The sequence below is a fragment of the Balaenoptera ricei genome, chromosome 2 (assembly GCF_028023285.1).
Source record: "Balaenoptera ricei isolate mBalRic1 chromosome 2, mBalRic1.hap2, whole genome shotgun sequence".
NCBI lineage: Eukaryota > Metazoa > Chordata > Mammalia > Artiodactyla > Balaenopteridae > Balaenoptera > Balaenoptera ricei.
This window is the reverse complement of record NC_082640.1, coordinates 173,570,304-173,591,055: the sequence shown is the minus strand read 5'-3', so window position 1 is coordinate 173,591,055 and position 20,752 is coordinate 173,570,304. Positions and strand designations below refer to the sequence as shown.

Sequence of the window (20,752 nt, the reverse complement as noted above, 5' to 3'; positions counted from 1 at the left end):
GCTGTGTCTGACCTGGATGAGTCGATGCTTGGTGAATGAGTGAATGAGTAAATGAATGAATGAACGCAGACCAGCAGTACTCATCTGAGTAGACAGCCTGTGCCTGATATAAATATGGAGAGCTCAGTCTCCTTGGGTTTGACTTGAGTCCACACAGCTGGAGATTTGGGCACCACTTGAAACCGTGCATTTGTAGAAAGGAGACCAGAAAGTGGCAACATGGGCAGGTGGCTTGTGGAGACAGAAGTGTTGGCATGACTGTGTGAATTTCTCCAAAGACACTGAACAACACACTGTGCCCTTAGCCTTCTGTGCCTTCATCAGGAGAAGGATTCATTGGCACAGAGTCACGCACTCCCTGTGTGTGGGGTAGTGGGGTGGGATGCTGGGGGAGAACTTGATGGACGGGCCCCTGGCCTCTGGGAACCTAGCCTCCAGGACAGTTCACTGCACAGATGCACCGTGTTCAGGAAATCCAAGTGGAGGAATAAAAAAAGCTCTAAATCGATATAGGAGTGTCATTAAAGCACTTAGCTCTCCTGCAGATCCCCGCTAAGTGCCTCTAATGCACTGTGTGTGGGGGGGGGGGTGGATCAACAGAAGGTCCACTTTGGGCCGCAGCCGGGAGGGTGTGGCCAAAGAAGGTGGCCTTGAGGGCTCTGGGTCTGAGGAGGTGAGAAGGACAAGAAGCTCTGCTGGGGCCCCTTGGGAAGAGACGTATGTTCAGAAGCACAATTTGTAAATGACCCCACCCAGCGGAGGGCACAGACTGATGGGCCGGGGAGGGGTGGCCGGAGGGCAGATCTGGCACACAGATGGGTTTTGTTTGTCAGACAGAGTGACTTTGAACATACAAATTCATTGCCAATGCTTAAAATTAGGTGTTTTCACAGCAGTGTTCAGATTTGTGGCCTCTCTTGACAACTTGGAGATACGGCAGCACGGGCCCACCCTGCCTCGGGCCAGGAGCTGGCTGGACCTGAGTGGCCGTGCGCCGTGATGTCCGGGTTCATGGTTCTTAGCACCATACACCCCGCTTCACTCGGGCTCTTGCCTCTGAGTCACTGGTTAGAGATCAAGCTTCCCGGTTCTACTGGGGAAATAGTCCAGGTTTGGGCAATTAACGCCCTGCTGAAGGTAGGATAGGACGGTGGTGATGGCCGCTGAAACATTTGGAACTAACTGCTCACTATGTGTGGACTCTCTTCTAAGCGTTGTGCTGGCTTTAATTCACTCATCCCCATGAAAACCCATGCAGGCAGGTACTGTTATGACCTGTTTTGACAGATGACGAGACCAGAGCACAAGTTTCATAATTGGAATTAGCTGCTCAGGTGCATGCAGTTCTTCTGTGACAAAGCTGGGATTTCCACCCTAACAAGCTGGATCCTGGGGCCGCTCTTGACGGATGAAGAAAATTGACCATCATTGAGTCTGGTGTGGGTAGCCCTGGTGCCCAGGGCTTTGTGTGGCCCATTGCCATAGAGTCTTGCACAGCCTCTGGGACACATACAGGTGAGGGAATGGAAACTTGGAGAGGATAAGGGACTTCCTCAGGGATACAGCTGGAGTCTTGAAAGGGCTGGAGAATGAGGAAATCCTAGAGGATTTCAAGAAGGCAGTGAGGGACTCAGAAAACACCATGATGGCTAATGAGAGGGAACAGAGAAACTGGAAAGAGGGAAGAGGAGGCAAAAGATTTATAAGGAAGGATCTTGACAGACATGTCTGTTTATCCTCCATTTGGAACAAGGTTGAATTGCGGTTCCCTTCTGGTAATTTGGCATGTTTCTGGGTGCTCCGGCCCAAAGGCATTAGCTCCCACCAGCCAGACTTTTACCTTAAGAAACGACTCTGGGAGTGAAATAAGATCTGATCTTTTCTGTGCTCTCAGTTGAGATTTCTGCAGCCCAGTCTATTTCATGGGAAAGAACCATTTGATCTCCCCCATGGACAGCATTTCAGGGCCAACAGGAGGGACCAGGCCTAATGCAGTGATGAAAACTGGAACCGTCTCTCCACCCCGAGGCAGCACAAACATGTAGCAGCCCTGGGCAGCGCTCCCTGGGGAGCTCCTTGGATTCACTCTTCCAGAACCTTCAAGCCCTAGCGTGAATGTCAGGTTCCTGCCGCAGGCCCTTTTCCACGATGGCCATGAACCCTTCCGAGAGTAAGGCTAGAGGATGCCTGCACACACACGCGTGCGCCCTCCGTTTTTGGTCCCCCCAGGCCTGGGCCATCTCGCGTTATGCCTCGATGAGCACTGACAAGCGGGGGCAGCAGCGAAGCCATTTATAGCTGAACTGTGGCGACCCAGGTGCCCGACGCACTGCGGCACGCTCTTCTCACTGGCACGGCCCACCAAGACCCGTGCGGAGACAAGACACAGACACTCAGTGCCCTTGACAGCCCCGTTCCAAGCTCTGCCTGACCTTGTCGCCCGTCTCTCCATAAAGCGACTGCCCTCGTCAGGTAAATCGGGTGGTTTCCACAGTCCTAAACCTCCCCACGCTTTGGGGCAATACATTCACTGCTGTATTTTCCATTTCTTTAATGGAAAACCTCTGCAAATTTTATATTCTGTTCATGCTGTATCTGTGTATTTAGTCACGTAACAGTGTTTTTGTTTACTTTTAACTCTCCCTAAAGTTGCATGTAAAGTGGAGGCTCAGGTAAAATGTATCCTTTTCATCTTGGCTTTTCAAATACCATCGCTGGTCAGGGGCGGAGTGTGGGTGGTAGCAGATGACCCAGTTTGAGAAGCTCATGTAATAAAAGTAATCCTAGGTTCGGTAGCCTGGGTTTGGCTTGTAGTTCACCTGGTTATTAGCTGAGTGTCCTTTGTCAAGTTGCTTAACCTCCATTTCCTCATCTGCTAAGTGGGTATAAGGATCACTACTTTGTGAGGTTGTTACAAAGAGTAAAGGAGACGATTCAAATGACTAAGTGTGTAAATGACGCCTAGTAGACACTCAGTAAATGGTTGCCGTTCAACGTACAGTGCTTCCAAAGGACTTTTCCCCGACACGTTCAGCCAAACCTGTCTGACTTCTTAGCTAGTGTGTCACAAAGCTACTTTATGCCTTTGAGTTGTTTTATGAATTCTGTCCCCTCGTTTGTAAATGCTTCAAGGTCAAAGACCATATATTCAGACGACTTCGTGCTTCTCATAGCATATCAGTAGTATTCTGTAGGTATGTTCTATTATTTGTGCCTAGAAATGATTGTATGGATCAAAAATAGAACATTCTATTAGAACACAAAGAAAATAACTTGAAAGTGAAGAAACATTTCATAAAGGACATGGCAGTTGGGTGGGGTCTTTATATAGAAGGACAGCAGGGCATCTGAAGTGTTTGGTTAGCTCAAGTCAGCCCCCTCTATCCTACTAAACTAACAAGGTGCATCTACCTCCTCCCACATTAAATATCATTATATATAAACTATGCTCTTGACTGGTTAGTATAATGTTATTTTTAGAGACGTTTAAGTGAGTTTTTTTTTTTTTTTCTTTAAATTTACAAGGTGCTTTTGCAGTGAGTTTGCTTTTCAGGTCTCATTTTTGTAGGCCTTGGAAAGCTTGGGGACCCCAAAAGCGTGAGAATTAGGGGACCTGATGGATCAGACAACTAAGAAAAGGATCCCAGGCAGAAGGGGTGGTTTTGTGAATGAGGTTGGATGGCCTAGGACATATTCCGGGACCGTGCCTTCATCAGGTGTGACAGGGCTGCAGGAAGCATCTGGGAAGTGGAGAGTATAGTGGGAAGAAGATCAGAGGTTAGAGAAGAAGGAGGTGGTGCGTTCTAAGGAGGTTCTCAAGTAGGGGCGCTTAGTTAGGAAAAATATAAATCTAGCCTTTTCAAAGCCTAATTTTATTTTTTTAGGTAGTTCTCAGTAAAGATCTTTTGTTTTTTTCTTTCAGTTAGCAGGATGGGACATATATGAGTTTGGGGACGGCAAGGACACTTTCTTCTTGACTGTGCCGTTCCCTATGGGCCTGGCAGAGTAACCTGACTTCTTGGGGTCCAGTTCCTCACCTGCAGAATGTGAGCATTGGTCCAGGAGACATCGAAGGCTGTTTTACATTGTAACTAACAGATGTCTTTGTGGATTCTCTCAAAGGTGTCTCATTGCTAACCATCACACAGTACACTGGAGTTAGTTATACATTTATATCTTTTAAATCAGTCCTGCTCAGTTGCATTAGTCCAGTGGACTGGAGGAGTCGACTCACTTTTTCTATAAAGAGCAGATAGTAAATATTGTAAACTCTGCAGATCACACAGTTAGGTTTTATAGCTTCTAAACTCTGGCTGTGTCCTGTAAAAGTTTTATTTACGGACACTGAAATTTGAATTTCATATAATATTCATGTCACAAAATATTCATTTTTTTTTCAATAATTAAAAAATATATAAGCCATCGTCAGCTCATAGGGCATCCATACAGAAACAGACAAATTTGGCCCATGGGCTGGCTGTAGTTGGCTGACTTCCGAATTCGTCTACCCCTCCTCGGCAGCTGTCGGATTTTATCCAAGTTCCTGCTGTAGCCCCGCACACCTCTGGGCCTTTATGGCGTTGTACCATCGTGTGTTTCTCCCAAGCATCTTATTCAGGGACTGTGAGACCTTTCTCCACAGTCACAGTCCCTGGCGGATAGTAGGCGCTTGCTGAATGCTTTCCCAGTGAATGGTGTAGTAATTGTCCCACTTGCAGGATGACTCTGTCTACATGAAACATTGGGAAATTACTGTTTCATTCCTAGAATGCAGCATCTGTTTGGATAGATCCGTACTGGAAGGTATTTATTGTCTGCATCGTTGAGTGGCTCTCCTAGCATTTCAAAGGCTGCAATGCTTGTAAATAAATTCTCCTTACCTGACAGCCGCTGTTCTAAGAATTACTCAGCTGAGGAGCTCTGTGTCTGTGATTCCAACTAAGTGAAGACGCTGTCAGATGAAAGGGGAAAGGGCTTGGGAAAGGAGGATGGAGCAGTGACAGGGAAGACAGCAACAGAGGCCTTGACCGCTCCAGGTCTTCTATAAATACACCATGTGGGTCCACAGGAATTTCTAGTTACCTTCCTCTCCACCGTGGCAAGCTTTTGAGAATACAGCCCATCTGTTGAGTCCAGACTCCCAAGGGGCTCATTTAAATGAGCCCCTGAAATATTTATTTTATCGCTTGTTTGTAATTTTAAGGCAAGAGCTTTATAATTTCAACTAAGGAATGGTGTTCAGTATTCAAGCAAGGTGGAGTTTGTCCTGGCTTCCACTTTCCCGTGAGAGATGCGAGGCACTTAGGGGAGATGACCGTGCACAGAGCTGTATATCTGGAGGATGTAATGCCAGGAAGCACAAAGAAGAAATTACGACCATTTACTTGTGTATTATTTTCTCAATTTGAAGCACTTGAATTCCAGAGCTCTTAAATCAAGAGGTTGAATTCCTGGCATTTTAAAGTAGACCACTTGAATAAGCTGTTTAAACCATTAGAATGGCTTTTTAAAAAATTCACCGGTTTCTTGGATTATTCGCTCTTGAGATTTACTTAATTGAAGTTTTTGCCTTTTCATTTTACTTCAAACCAAAATGATTTCTACAGTTAAGGAAGTTTTAATTTTATTCCTCTGGGTAGAGTAGATTTCATACTTCAATCAATTCCCCAACAGGTGAAAGCAGGCAGTTTTCCACAAGTTTCACATAGCGTGCTGTACATAGATACATGCTTAGGGTTTCAGCTTTGACTTTCTTCCCCATGGGCATCATATCTGTAAATACAACGGTTGCTGCATTTTCAGGGTCTTAGGCCCATATCAGCTGAAAGCTGCCTTTGATTAAAACCAGCCATCAGGAAAGGGAGAAGATGGGGATGGGAAAAAATATTAATAATGAAGTTATAAAATTGTTCTAGACACTGATTATAGATCATTTGATTCTGTTGACGAAAAGCAAAACAATACTAAAATGCAGAAGTGTGGAGGGTAGAACTAAGCTCAGAATCATCTATTTGCATATTTATAAAATGCCTATTGTATGTTAGTGACAGTCTTAGACCCTCAGGAAACCAGCAGTGAATAAGTACTAAGGTCTCTACCCTGTGACATATATATTTTAGTGGGAAGACAGAAAGCACAAATAGAGAAATGAATATGCAGTGTGATCTCAGGTGGGGATACTTGCCATAAGGAAGAATAAAGCAAGGCAAGGGTAGAGTGGTGGCCTTAGGGTGCTATTTTAGGGAAGGTAGCCAGGAAAGGCCTTTCTGAAGAATTGATGTAGGAACCAAAATGATGAGAAGGTACCAGTCATGTCACCATGTAGGAGAAGAGCTTTTTAGGCAGAGGGCAAGTGCAAAGGCCCTGTGGCAGGAACAAACATGGCTTGTTGAAAGAACAGCAATATCAATGTGGCAGGAGAGGTATGAACAAGACAAAAGGTGGTAGGAAAGGAATTGGGAGTGGCAAGCAGAGGCCAGATCATCATAAATCATGAAATAGAGACTGGGGTTTTATTCTAATTATGATGAGAAACTGTTGGAGGGTTTTGAGGAGGGGCAAGACTTAATCTGGTACACTTTTTATAAAGATCACCCTGGATATATATGTCAATCCCAATCTCCCAGTTCATCCCACCCCCCTTTCCCCACTTGGTGTCCATACGTTAGTTCTCTACACCTGTGTCTCTATTTCTGCTTTGCAGATAGGTTCATCAGAACCATTTTTCTAGATTCCACGTGAGAACCTACTTTGTAGCACAGGGAAGTCTACTCAGTACTCTGTGGTGACCTAAATGGGAAGGAAATCCAAAAAAGAGGGGATATATGTATACGTATAGCTGATTCACTTCTCTGTACAGCAGAAACTAACACAACATTGTAAAACAACTGTACCCCAATTAAAAAAAAAAAGTTAGGGAGTTTGGGATTGATGTGTACACACTGCTGTATTTAAAATGGATAACCAACAAGGACCTACTGTATAGCCCAGGGAACTCTGCTCAATGTTATGTGGCAGCCTGGATTGGAAGGGAGTTTGGGGGAGAATGGATACACGTATATGTATGGCTGAGTTGCTTTGCTGTGTGCCTGAAACTATCACAACATTGTTAATCGGCTATACTCCAATATAAAATTAAAAGTTTTTAAAAAAACTATAGAAGAAACAAACAAACAAAAGATCACCCTGGAGAGTGGAGGACAGAATAGCTGGGCAAGTGGTGGGGTCTGTGGAAGTGGAATTCAGTTAAGAGGCTACTGTCATAATCCAGATGAGGATGATGGCAGTTTGACCAGGGTGCTGGTAGTAGAGACGGTCAGACATGGCTGTTTACCGTAAACTCTTAGCAGAGGCCTTGAACTGTACAACTTTTTCTCTCTCCTTAACATAATTCAAGCCTAAGGTATAAACTTACTGAATTGTCTGTTTAATTGAACCTGGAAGTACGATCTAATTTGACATCTTCTAGTAATTCTTCTCTGGCCTCTCCTAGCTCTCCTGGATTCCATAAAGCTCCACTAATAACCCAGTTTTTTTGGTTTTACTCATCAAAGTTTTCTTAGTTCCCAGGCGTGGATATGAGGGCAAAGAGGTAAAAAGGATATCCTTCAGGTTTGATTACAATAATCATACTTAAGTTCTATATACACTTTGCAATTTACAGAAGTTATTTTATTTGTATCTCTGTTTTTGCACAGGAGACTCTTGATAAAGGATGGGTGGATGGATGGATGGACAGTTGGGTGGATGGATATTTGATGAGTGGAAGGAAGGAAGGAAATAAAGTCTCTCCCTATATTCTATACCCTGAAATTGGAGGGATGAATTGGGAGAGGAGTTATTATTCATTTAATTTGATTTTCTCAGTAATCCAGATTTGAGCTTTTTCAACCATGTACTGCCTTCTCTTTTCTTCAGCTATGCAGCTCCATTCCCCAAACAACGTAAGAAAAGAGATAGGGACTAAGCCAAGATTCTCCCCACTCTCTCTAATTGCCCTTCACTGGGGCCTTCAGAACACTGAGCATAAGAATATGTGAAACCCACCGTTTCAGGGTAAAGGACCTCAGGCCTGGGGTATGTTCCTCATGGGCCTCTGATCTGCTGTAGTGCAGACACCCAGGCCTGGAGGAAATCATGCCCTGGGAAAGTATATCTTTTAATTTAAAGATGTAAAACAATTAAAATGTGAACAGCAGCTCTCAGCGGCGGCCTCTTACCTTTAGGGTAATGTAATGAGAAAGACTTGATATTTTGGGGTTGATGAAAATGTTGACCTTTTTTTGGTAACAGTTTTATTCAGGTGTAATTCACATACCATACAATTCACTGGTTTTTAGTATAGTCACAGAGTTGTGCAATCACCGCCACCATTAATTTCAGAATATTCTTATCACCTCAAAAAAAAAAAGCCCATACCCTTTAGCCATCGCTCCACCACTACACCCCCAAAATGATCATTTTTTAAATCAAATTTGTAAGTCATTGGCCTGCTGGAATTTGCGCTCTGATCCTGAGCGCTCAGAGAGGGCGCCTGTAGGCTTGCAGCTTGCGGAGTGGGTAGGGCAGGTGGGGCTCTGTCCCCTTGCTGCTTACCATGTGTCTCAGGGGACCCCCTTCCCTGCTGGGGTCCTCCAGAGTTTGTGTGTGTGTGTACGCACGCATGTGTGTTTAACCAGGCCACTTACAGAGCACACATGGGGAAAAGCTCCACTTTTGGGGGAGAAGGAGGGAGAAATGTGAATTTTGAAGCATTCTATTATGTCTCTTTTACCTGAAAATTTCTTCTTTCTCACGGAACTGCTTTTCCAAATGAGGGCCCTGGTGGATGAAACAGTCTTCTTTACTTTATTTCACAAGTGATTTATAATCTTGAGGCTGAGGAGCTCCAAATGGGGGAAAAATGTATACCGCAAGAAATATCCAGTTAAAGAGACGGGGATGAGAAAAGCCAAGCTCCTGTTTCTCTCCGTCTATCTTTTTTTTCCTTCCAGCACCTTTTTCAAGCACTAAAAGCCCAAAAAAATTTGAAATGAGAAACCTGTAGTGAATATTGTTTCTTGCTTTCAAACAAGAAAACATTTCTTGCCCTGGAGTATTTTATGCCCCAGAACACTTCTTTGATATTTCGAGTTGAAGGGTGAAGATTGTCAGCTCTCAGTCGATAGATCAGTGCAGCATCCTAAAGACGGAAACAGGAAGAACGTGACCGATGCCCACCTGTGTATCTTTTGCATGTGCTTCCAGAAATAGGATGTGTGTTCATTACACTTAATTTTTCCTTTGTATTTATTAGCGTTTTGGTATTCCTTTGCTGCATAAAAACATAAAAAGCCCAGAACTTAGGTTATCCAGTTCCTCTGCGGCTTTGAATTCAAACTAGCTTTGCAACTTTTGAAGCTTCAGTTTGCCCATCTGTGAAATTCATTCAGCAACCCCTACTGTGTATCCCATAGCACTTCCATCCACCTGACAATGTAAGTCTTGATTATTTTCCGTCTTCTCATCACATCCCTAGAATATCAGCTCCCTAAGGCCGGGACTTTCTTCTTTGTTCATTGCTGTATTCCCAGCATTTAGAACAGTACTTGGCATATGGTAGGTGCTCGGTTAATGTGAGTTAAAGGAAATGAGCACACACATGCTCATTTAGGAAGCACGTGCTTCAGTGCTTCCTGACTTCCTACCTGAAGTTAGGAAGTTGGACTTAAACGATTCGGAAGGGCCCCTCTGGTTTTTAACATTTGATCATCCATGCCAAAAGCCCTCTCTGGAAGCCGTTCTGACACATTTTTGTATGTGTATGAAGGATAACTGGGTTTTCACATGCCCTGATCTGAACTTTTTGTGTGTTTCCCTTTTCTATAATCTTAAGGAGAAAGTTAAGTCTGGGGAGTCTTCACTCTTGTAGCTATAAGAAGACAAGGTAAGTGTTTTTCTCTATGGTCTCCTTTGAAGTGAAATTCTTTTACACATCATATCCTGAAGGGCAGATTTCTTTTTGTGTATGTATATGTCAGCTTACATATTAGCACATGCCCAGAGCCTAATGGGAAATCAGACAACAAACCTAAGACAAGTCTAGTAAATTTACCTTTTCATACCCTTCACACTTGATAAGATTTTCATGACAGTTGGTACGTGAACTCTGAACATATTTGGCCATAGGCAGATTCCTGTGTGTCTTTGCTTCCTGAAGACAGGACTCGTAGAAGGACTTGCAGATGGCATTTGTAGGTATGGGGTAGACAAGGGAAACTATTTCAAGACTCCTGGATTATTTGGGGACCTTGCCTTGGGTTGCCTTTGTATTATAAGGTCAGATTTAAGGTCAGGAAAGACGAGTACCAATATGATATGTTTCTGCCTAAGAAAATATTTTGTCTTTTGCTGAAACTTGATTTCATTTTGCTTGGTCTCTCAGGGTGATTTTGCCTCAATTCTGTACAAATAGGATTTCTAGATACTTGGTGGGAAGATTAACTGCATGTCTCTACTAGTTGACAATGAGTTGGATCTTGCATCAGTGCAGAGAGATTTTCTTGTGTAGCCAGGGCTGAATATAGCTTTTTGCTGTTTTCATTCTCCTGCGAGATGGACTTAGGGGAGCTCTTATGTGAACTGAGGCATGTCAGGGAGAGCGCTCACATGGGTCCATTGGCGGGTGCAAGGCAGACACGGCTATGTTTAGATTCCTCCCTCAGCGTTGCAGGAGCCCATTCGTGGCGCTCCCTCACCTCCATAGGTCATGGAAAATGGCAAGAGTAGGATTGTTGAGGTAATTTTTTGAAGCACTATTATTGCGGTTGACATTGGTCATTTACTACTTCAGTTGCATTCCATGATGTCAGGTTTACTGCATTTACCTGTAGAAGAAGGAAAATAAACCCTCTCAGAAAAGAAAAGGGCAGCGTTATTATGTGTTCATGGAGTCATGATATGGCCTCGTTGTCTATCGCTGCAGCCATCAAGGATGTATTCTTATAAAATAACACAGCAAGGCTGATGCTTAGAGGTTATGAAAGAACATACAGGGGTTGTCAAAACTATATCTGGGTTAAAATATGTTGCGATACTCCCAGCCCTCCTTAACAGAGGCTATTTATAATACAGTGCGGGTATTTGTGCTGCTTTCATTGTATGCATCCTGAATGAAGAATCAGCTCTTTAAAAAGAACATTAAAAATAAAACCCATGTTGTAGAAGTCTGACTTAGCCCAAAGAGATTGTGGGTGTCTTAAATGGCTACTCATTTCCCAAGGTGGCTCAGAGGTTTCCTCTTGGTCCTGAGATATTTTGACATGGCATCTGTACTTTGCCTTTTAAAAACGATGTTCTGTGTATGAAAATACATACATACTTCCTCACAATCACTTGTATGACTCTTCGGGGATGTGAACCCCCAACCTCCTAGGAGGGAGGGTTTGTCTCCTCCTGTTTCTGAATTGGCCTCACCCCAGCTTCTTGCCCCACCAGGTTCTGGTTTCCAGCTTGGACCATTTCATTTCTCTCTCCCATCAGGGGGCAAGACTGGTTGAAGAAACTTTTGTATAGAGAAAGTGTAAATCATACCTCAATAAAGCTATTAAAAACACACACACACGCAAGCACCCTGGTTAATGGACTATGCCATCACTACGTGAATACTGTTACGTGGTTTTTAAAAATAGCTCTTTCACTAGAGTGTTTTGGTTCAGGGTGTGTATTCTTGGATTGTTTTTTATTATTATTATTTTGTATAGCATTGATAGGAAAAGGTAGAACTCTTACAATAATACATGCAGTATTTAGATTGGATAATACTCCCTTCTCTTTTTATGGTGATTTCCTGACTTTCTCCTTTGCTTTTCCCTGCTACTTAAGCATCACGTCTCGGGCATTTTCCCAGTGTAATTGTTGATTAAGTGCTGCATATCCTGCAATGATTATGAGAAGATTACTGTATTCAGCTTTTAATCTTATGAGTGTCAAATATTTTACTTTAATGGTATCTTTATTGTTATTATTCTTCATAGCTCTTTCTGTTTGAGTAATGCAATCAGGCAAAATAAAGGTAATAGCACAAATTCAGCACTTTTAGAATAATAATTCTTTGTCTCAGAATGGAAAGTGCCATCTGCAGGCTGTTCTGGAATGCTGATTGGGATCTGCAAAGATGGAATTAGGAATGTCTTAGGCCTCTTTTGGTTGCAAGTAACAGAAAGCAGCTAGCTCAAGAAGAAATATATAAAGATAGAGACCTATTGGAGGCAGTACCAAGGGTCTCAGGACCCCAAGACCAGGCTTGTAGCTGGGAGGCACCAGGACTGGGAACCAGACGGCTGCCAAGAATGCAGGCAGCACTCGGCTCCTCACTGCTTCTTTCTGTGCGTCCTCTGTGTTTTCTCTAACGTTGTGTATGAAGTGGTCAGTGGTCATCGGTAGCTTTCAAGCTAAATAGCCTCTGTAGACGAGAGTAGCCCAGGTGGACCAGCCATCTTTGGGTCTCAGTTCCCAATTCCCAGGAGCAATGGGAATTCTGATTGAAACAGTTGTAGTCATGTGACACCCCCCTCCCCGGTCCAGTCAGCTGGTCCAGGAGAGCCGTCTCATGACGTGAATCATGGCAACCCGGGGCTCTCCCCATGGGCGAGGGAAGGCGCAGCTCCAGAGAAAGAGGCTCGGTGTGAATGGACCTGACACCTGCAGTAGGGCTGTGTTTGTATATTTTTGTGAGAAGGACGGTGACCCTGACTCCTCACGCAGCCTTCAGTGATGCCCCCCCACACTTCTGCAGGAATCTGAATGCATATTCCAGAGCTTGGGTTTCTGAGGGGAACCCCCAAAAGCAATTTATAGTCAACTGCCTATTGCTTAGCTGGGCAAAAGGAATCAACAGTATGAGTAGCTCCAGTTACTGTTTCCACAGAACCAGCAGACTTTCTGGTTCTTCCCTTAGACACTGATGTCTCCACTTTATAGATGGGGAAACTGAGGCTGGAAGGACAATGTGTCACCTGATGTCATGTCACTTGTTCTGGCTGACTCCAAAATGCAGAGGCAACCATGGTGCTAGGTTTGGGCTTTATCTCTGCAAGCTGACAGCCGATGCCTCATGGGTATGTAGGGAGGGCAGTAGGTGGTTAATAGGAAAGTGGCTGGTTACACGTTGGCCTGAAGTGGAAAATTCGCTGGGAATAATCCATATTGAGTAATATTTGTGCACATCGTGAGGACTTAACCTCAGCATGAACTTTCTATATAGAAACCTAAAATCCATGTAAATGTTTTAGTTGGACTTCAGGCCATAGGGCATCATTTTGAGTAGAGAGTGTCACAGGGATAGAGTTCTGACTGGTCCAGCCAGCGTCATCCCCTACTCATCGCTCAAAGGATTCCATTGTCTGTAATATGGGGGATGGCGCTAATTGGAAAACTGTGGCTTATCAGTCAGTGCTAACTAACAAAATCACGGAGCCGGGGAGGTTGGTGCAGTTTCTCCGAGAGTGATCATTGTGGGTGGCGAGTATTGAGTGAGGTGTAGAGAATCAAACTGCCTATATAGATGCTGCTGCCGTGGGAAGAGCTCTGGGGGCCAGGCCCAGACACTGACCATCTGTGAGACCCCAGGCGAGTCGCTGCCTGCTCTTCACCGCTCCGCTTTGTTTCTCCCTTTCTTTTTAATATGTTGTAAAAAAAAAACATCATAAAGCACAAAAAGATATATAGTGAAAACTGTCATCCTCCTGTCAGAGAAATACAGCTCTAGCCCCCCTCCCCAGAGGTAACCGGCACAATCAGTTTGTTACGTGTTGTTTGATAGCCGATGCCTTTACACACCTGAGTATGTGTGCACATTTTTGCAGACGGGGACATACCATATGCATTATTCTGATCATAAAGATCTTTCTGTATCAATGCATATACAGCTATCCTTTTTTGGGACTCCGGAGTTTTTCACTGTGTGGCTGGATTAAAGTATCCTCTGGTCTTGGACATTCTACAGATAGGGTTGCAAAGTGGCGTTTTGTTGGTTCATTTCCTTAACTGAGTGAGGTTGAAGGCCATTTGTATTTTTTTCTGTATGTTTCTTCCTTGTGCCCGCTGCTCTTTTTTTTTTTCTCATTGAATTTTTCTTTTTCTTACTACACCTCATTTTCCAAAGAGGTAATGATCCAAGTGCCAGTCAGTTCTACAGTTAGGAATATTTTAGCGGGGGGAGAGATCTGATGGATGTTTACTGAGAAGTCCGGGTACCCGGGAAAAGGCCCCGCGTCAGCTGCGGAGGCTGACTTGGTTTACCTGGTCCCTTTCTTCCTCCCCCTTGTTGTGAGGTGAGGTCATGCCGAGTTCCTCAACAAGCCTCAGACTTAGTAGGGGGAATACCTGCCCAATAGTGGGGCTTGACCAGTTTTTGCTGGTTGAACAAAAGAGAGAACACGGCATCATGGGACAAGATTATCTTTGGGATCAACTAGTTCTCTAGACATTGACCTGGGTTCAAATCTTCTTGGCTCCAGAATTTGCAAGCCATGCAAACCTCTCTGGACCACAGTTTCCTCATCTGTAATATGGGAATAATAATACTGATGTTGCCAGGCTGTTTTGAGCAATAGAAAGAACATAGTAAAGTATCGAGCACATGACAGGTTTTCAGTAATTGACAGCTTCTAGTATTAGTGTCATTGTTCTGATCAGGACTATTATTGCCATCACCATAAACCCAACGAGTGACAGTAGGGCCAAGGGCTAAGACTAAACAATTGATTCATGAGATGACCATGTTATATGAGACTGTGACTTTTGCAGACCATCTGCATCTTTGCAATAAAAGTTTATTTGCACTTACATTGATTTCATTTGTCTTGTGACCATCATTTTCTTACAGGCTTTAAGCCTCTGTTGCTAGACATAGTACATAATGCCCATGTAGTTTCAATGCCCATCCAGTTTTCGGGCCTTGAAAAGGGAGAGTGATTTGAAAGTATTCTACTTGAATTCTTAGTGAGAAAGATCTGAAAACTCTGCTCCTCACCTTGCCTCCCCCAAGAAGTCTGAGAGATCAAAACAAATAATCTTTCTCTCTGCATCCCTTAAATCCAACTTAAGAAATTAATGAAGGAAGATGGATAGAGTGAAATAAGACTCATCGAGAAGAGATGGGAGCCTCCTAATTGATTCCCACAAAGCTGCTGGTTATTTACAACTAGGAAAATTGCCTGCTTGGAGATACCAATTCAGCGCTCTGGTTCCACTGGCTTGACAGGAAAAAATCACTGCGCCTGGCTGGAAAAGCTCTTAGGGAGGAGGAAAGTAGAGTGAATTACAGCTGACTGTTTAACACCGTCTCATTCATAGATTTCTGCCTTTTCCCCCAGTGGATCATTCGCAGTCTCTTTTTTAGTATATAATTGTTCATTTTAAATTTTCATGTTTGCTCTAGCTGGGTGTATGTTAATTACTGGCAGTCTGTAATTATGTTGTCTATTTGTCATTTCCATGGCAGCAAGGGTAGTAAGCTAGAACTCTTCCAATAGCAAGAATTTTAATTTATAATTCCCTCCCCCCCAAACCATTTAGAAATTGATACGTTTCACTCACATTCTAGATATAGTTCAGTAAATGCCATGTTATTGATGTTCATTATCAGGTTTTAAGCTAAGAAATGCCGCTGTACTCTAACTTAGAGATTCCCAAGATTTTGGTGTATTCATTCAACCCACAGCCACTTATTGAGCACCCACTGCACACTAGGTGCTTGGGATATATCTCTGAATAGAACAGACAAAATAAAATATCCTGTAGTTCTCTGTGTAACCGAAGGACTGCCCAGCTGACCCCTAAAGCCACTGTCTGGCTGGCGGCAATGGCTGTGTGTCCCCCAGGCTGCCAAACACTTGTCTGTTCCCAGCACTGTAATAATGAGGAATATGGTAAGAAGTTAGAAGCCACTGGCAATTAAAGTTATTATTTCACATTAAAGTCCCCCTATATGATATTGGCAGCTGAGACATACATGGAAAACATAATAGTTTAAAGATCATCAGATTAGTTCCAGACATCCCCAGGATCTGGGTGCAAATTAAATTAGAGGTACATCAAATTGATCCAATCAAGAAACAGGGCTGGGATTACGGGGCATGTTCTTGCTGTATGGACCAGGTAAACAGAGTGACCATTGATACTGCCTAAAGCCACATGCCTCAAAGGAAGTTCCAGCACCCTAGATTGAAATTGACCCCTGGAAATGATTCCCAAGACTGGGCTGTTCTGGTGCTATGAGTACAGAAGGTGGGGACTTGGGAAGGGTCGAGAGTGGAGCTGAAGACTAAAGGTTCAGTGAAACTGATTTAAGAGATGGTCCTGCTGGTGGATAATGCTGAAGAGCAGCTGCTTTCAGGAGAAGGGATCTGGGAGAAGTTAGGCAGTTGGAAATGCTCTATCTAAAAAAGGCATATGACTTGAGTTCCCCATAGTCATTCAGCAACTTTTTTTTAGTACTTATAGAATGTGCTAGAGTGTGAACGAGACAGAGGTCCTGCCCACATGGAGCTTCCATTTCAGTGGGGGAAGCAAGACAGACAAATAGGACAGACAGATGGACAGATAACCAAATGTGATATAATATAATATAATGTTGTACAGTTATGAGTGCTACAAAGAATTATAAATGGGATAAAGGAATAGAGTGATCAAGGTATCCTACTCTATTAGTCGTTTTTTGCACTTCACTAGTTCTCAGTATGAGAAGAAGACATTAAGGGGAGGGGTGGTCACGTTTTGTTCCTTTGGGGTTTTTTGGTTTGTTTGTCTTCCCCCAAATCAATACAGGGCTTTTAGTGCCTCTTTAAAATATCACAGAGAGGTCTTAGGAATCATCTGGCATCTTGTTGTTTCTGTAGCTGGATAACTTAAATCTTACTCATCACCTGACGAACTGGTCCTTCTGCAGAGATGTAGATACCATCTAAAATTTTTCTAATATTCTTGTTTTCAACTGTTGTGGCTTGCTGAATCAAAGCAGCTGAATTTGATGCAATTTCAGTGTCATTTTCTTTGAGAATTAACTCACCTTTCTGGGCTTGAGGTACTGAACAAGCAACGTCTGGCCTCACCTGAACCCGGAACATCTATTTTTTGCCCAAGAAATTTCAGATTTCAACAAGAGACCTGTTCTGAATAAAAACATTGATGGGGAGATGAGCATACACAGACCTCATTTTGTAATGGAAACCCAACATAACACCCTTGATCATGTTCTGTACGTGATACAGATAGTCGAAAAGTGGCCAGTTTCTTTCTGTATCCCTGCCATTTGTCAACCTGGAGCCTCTTTCTTTTCTTTCCAAGGAAACTGAGTTCTACATTGATATGATTGAAGTCCCTCCAAAAGGCTCTTCTGGTTCCCTTCACAGTAATTGTGTGGCCCTTCACACAGTAATTGTGTGATGTCAACATTTTCTGGAATGTCTGCAGTCTGATTGCTAAGAATGGTCTTCATTCTCACAGTAGATGCAGCAAAGAACAGTTTTTATTTTTAACTAAACCTTGTGAGATAATTGTAGATTCATATGGAGCTGTAAAACAATTGTAATTCAGAGAAATTCTGTTTCTCCCAATGGTAACATCTTCCAGAACTATAGTATAATGTATATAATCTCATCTGTATCTACAAAATAATCTTGCTGGGGTTTTGATAGGAATTGCATTAAGCCTGTATATCAGTTTGAGGACAAATGACATCTTTACTATGTTGAGTCTTCTAATCCATGAACATGGTATACCTCTCTGTTTGTTTAGATCTTCTTTGATTTCTTTTATGAGCATTTTTGTAGTTTTCAACATATAAGTCCTATACATGTTATATTTACACCCAAGTATTTCATTTTTCTTGAACAATTGTAAATGATATTATTTTTAAATTTTTGGTATCCATTCATTTATTGCTAGCATATAGGAATATAGTTGATTTTGTATGCTTGTCTTGTATTCTGAGACCTTGCTGAATGTACATTTTAGTTCTAGGAGGTTTTTTGTATATTCTGTAGGATGTTCTATGTAGACAGTCTGCAAATGAAGACAGTTTTATTTCTTCCCTTTTGATCCATATGCCTTTATTTCACTTTCTTGCTTTATTTCACTGGTTAGAACTTCCAACACTATGTTAAATAAGAGTGGTGAGAGCAGACATCCTCGCCTTGTTCTCAATCATAGGGAGGAAAGCATTCAGTCTTTCCTTATTAAGCATAATGTTAGCTGTAGGGTTTTCTAATAGATGCTCCTTGACAAGTTGGGTAAGACCCCTTCTATTCCTAGTTTGCTGGGCATTTTTATCATGATTAGATGTATTTTTCATATGCCTTTTCTACATCAGTTGATATGATCATATGATTTTTCTTCTATAGCCTGTTGACATGGTGGATTACTTTGATTGATTTTTGAATACTGAACCAGTCTTCCATCCCTGGAATAAACCCCACTTAGTCACAGTATATAATTCTATTTAAATATTCCTGAATTATATTTATTAATATTTTGTTAATTTGGTCTGTACCTTGCCTTTTTTATACGGTCCTTAGTTGGTCTGCTTTCTTCTCTCTACCTTTCAGAGTCTTCTTATGTTTGTCTTATATTTAATGTCCTTCGTTTTTAGTTGTGTTTGGTGGGAAGAATAGGGAAAAGTATGTCTATTCCATTTCCTGGAAGCAGAAGTCCCTTCAGATGGTCAATTTTTAGGTATACTTTTAAGCAGCTGTATAATTTACTACCAGAAGAAAAGAAAATCCTGAATTCAGGTCTTGATGAATAAAAATGTTCGACCAAGTTACTGGTTTGACTTGCTTGATTCTAAAAGAAGCTGAACAAAGAGATTTAGGCTGAGCAAAAAGGTGTAAACATATCAGGTCTTCAGTATCACTCCTGTACTTCCCAGCAGAAGAAAGACCTGTTAGGGTCATCAAAGTGTCAGGGACATTATACAGGCTCTTACCCCAGCAGATTGGCACGCACCGATAGAAGCCTTTTGATGAACTTCAATCCACTGTCGTGCCGACAGCATTCACTTAAATTGCATTTCCGAGACTTCCCTGGTGGTGCAGTGATTAAGACTCCACGCTCCCAGTGCAGGGGGCCCGGGTTTGATCCCCGGTCAGGGAACTAGATCCCAAGTGCATGCCGCAACTAAGAGTTCGCGTGCCGCAACTAAGAGTTCACGTGCCGCAACTAAGACCTGTTGCAACCAAATAAATAAATATTTATAAAAAATAAAAAATAAGTTGCATTTCCTGCAAGCTGTTGGTAATACCAGATATTTACAAAAAAGTGCTGTAGGCACTGCTGCATGCTCTCAGTTGCCTATCAACAGTTATTTGCCAAATAATTGTGTGTCGGGGGGCCTGAAACTTAGGCCAAGGGGGACTTTTCTTCTGTTGTAGACAGATGATGATGACTGGTCAAGGAGATGCGTTCTCAGAGGGTCAGTGAGAATCTCTTCTGCATCAGAAGAGCTCCCATTCTTTGCTTTCATTGGTTGGCTTATTTTTCTGCCTTTCTTATGATTTCCAAGAAATATGGCACGGTAGTAGAGGTCACAGAGATTCAGTGGGGGAATCAATAAGCCACGGGGTTCTAACAGCCCCTGGTTTCAAAGGCCCCTCTCCATGGTGACGTTTTCAAAACAGCAGATATTTTCCATTCTCCTCTTATCTTCCTGCTGGTTTACTTTAGCAAGTATTTGCACGCACCTACTGTGAGTGCAGTGATTGAGTAAGAAATGATCCCTGCTCTCAAGGAGTGGTAGGGAGAGAGGGTACAAATGACCATAGTTCAGGGGTTACCAAGGAGCAGACATAATGCTATCAAAGGTCAAATGCAGGTAACTTGGCTTTCTGCTGGTGAAATTTGAGCTGGTGCTTCAAGAGTTAGGAGGACTTCAGCAGCTGGGGGTAGGGTGGCACTGCTGGCAATGGGTGGGCCAAGAGGTGAAAGCATAGGCACGTCCAGGGAACATAGCACAGATCACGTAGGGCTGGACTGAAGAGAGAACAGCGCTTTCCTCACCAGCGCTCACATGCCCAACCATTGAAAATAAACATCTTTTCCGCATATGACCGTTAGAACCATAATGTCTTTCCACTTATGTTTTTCCTTCCACTTTACCTAAAGTGGGCTTTTGTCATCCCCTCATTCATCTGTGCACTTGAGTTAAGACTTCAAAGTGTGCTTACCTACCTAGCGTTAGGGGTTGAATTGCACCCTCCACCCCAAGATATGTTGGAAGTCCTAACCCACCCTTCGGTACCTGGGAATGTGACCTTATTTGGAAATAAGGTCTTTGCAGATGGAATCTGTTTATGTCTTGTAATCAAGATGAGGTCACTAGGGTGGGCCCTGATCCACTGTGATTGGTGTCCTTATTAGAAGAGGGAAATTTAGACACAGACACACACAGGAATAACTCCATGAGATGATGGAGGCAGAGATTGGAGCTGCAAGCCAAGGGGTGCCAGGATGGGTGACCAGCACTGGAAGAGGCAAGGAAGTGTTCTCTCCTACGAGTTTCAGAGGGAGCATGGCCCTGCCAGCACCTTGATTTTGGACCTCGTTGTTTTAAGCTACCCAGTTTGTGGTTCTTTGTTATGGCAGCCCTAGGAACTAACATACGTAGTTTATACCCGGCCCTCTACTCGTGGAATTCGACTTGGATTTTACAGTCTGTCAGGGAGGTTCAGTTGTGCCTGTTGAGGTCACACCGGTGGCTAATAGGTGGTCTTTG

At 43.1% G+C, this 20,752-nt stretch overlaps 1 protein-coding gene across 7 annotated transcripts in view; it reads left to right on the top strand.

Moving 5' to 3' along the window:
* FOXN3 (forkhead box N3) overlaps positions 1 to 20,752 on the top strand; it is a 406,052-nt gene that overhangs the window by 308,503 nt on the left and 76,797 nt on the right. The window lies entirely within an intron of this gene.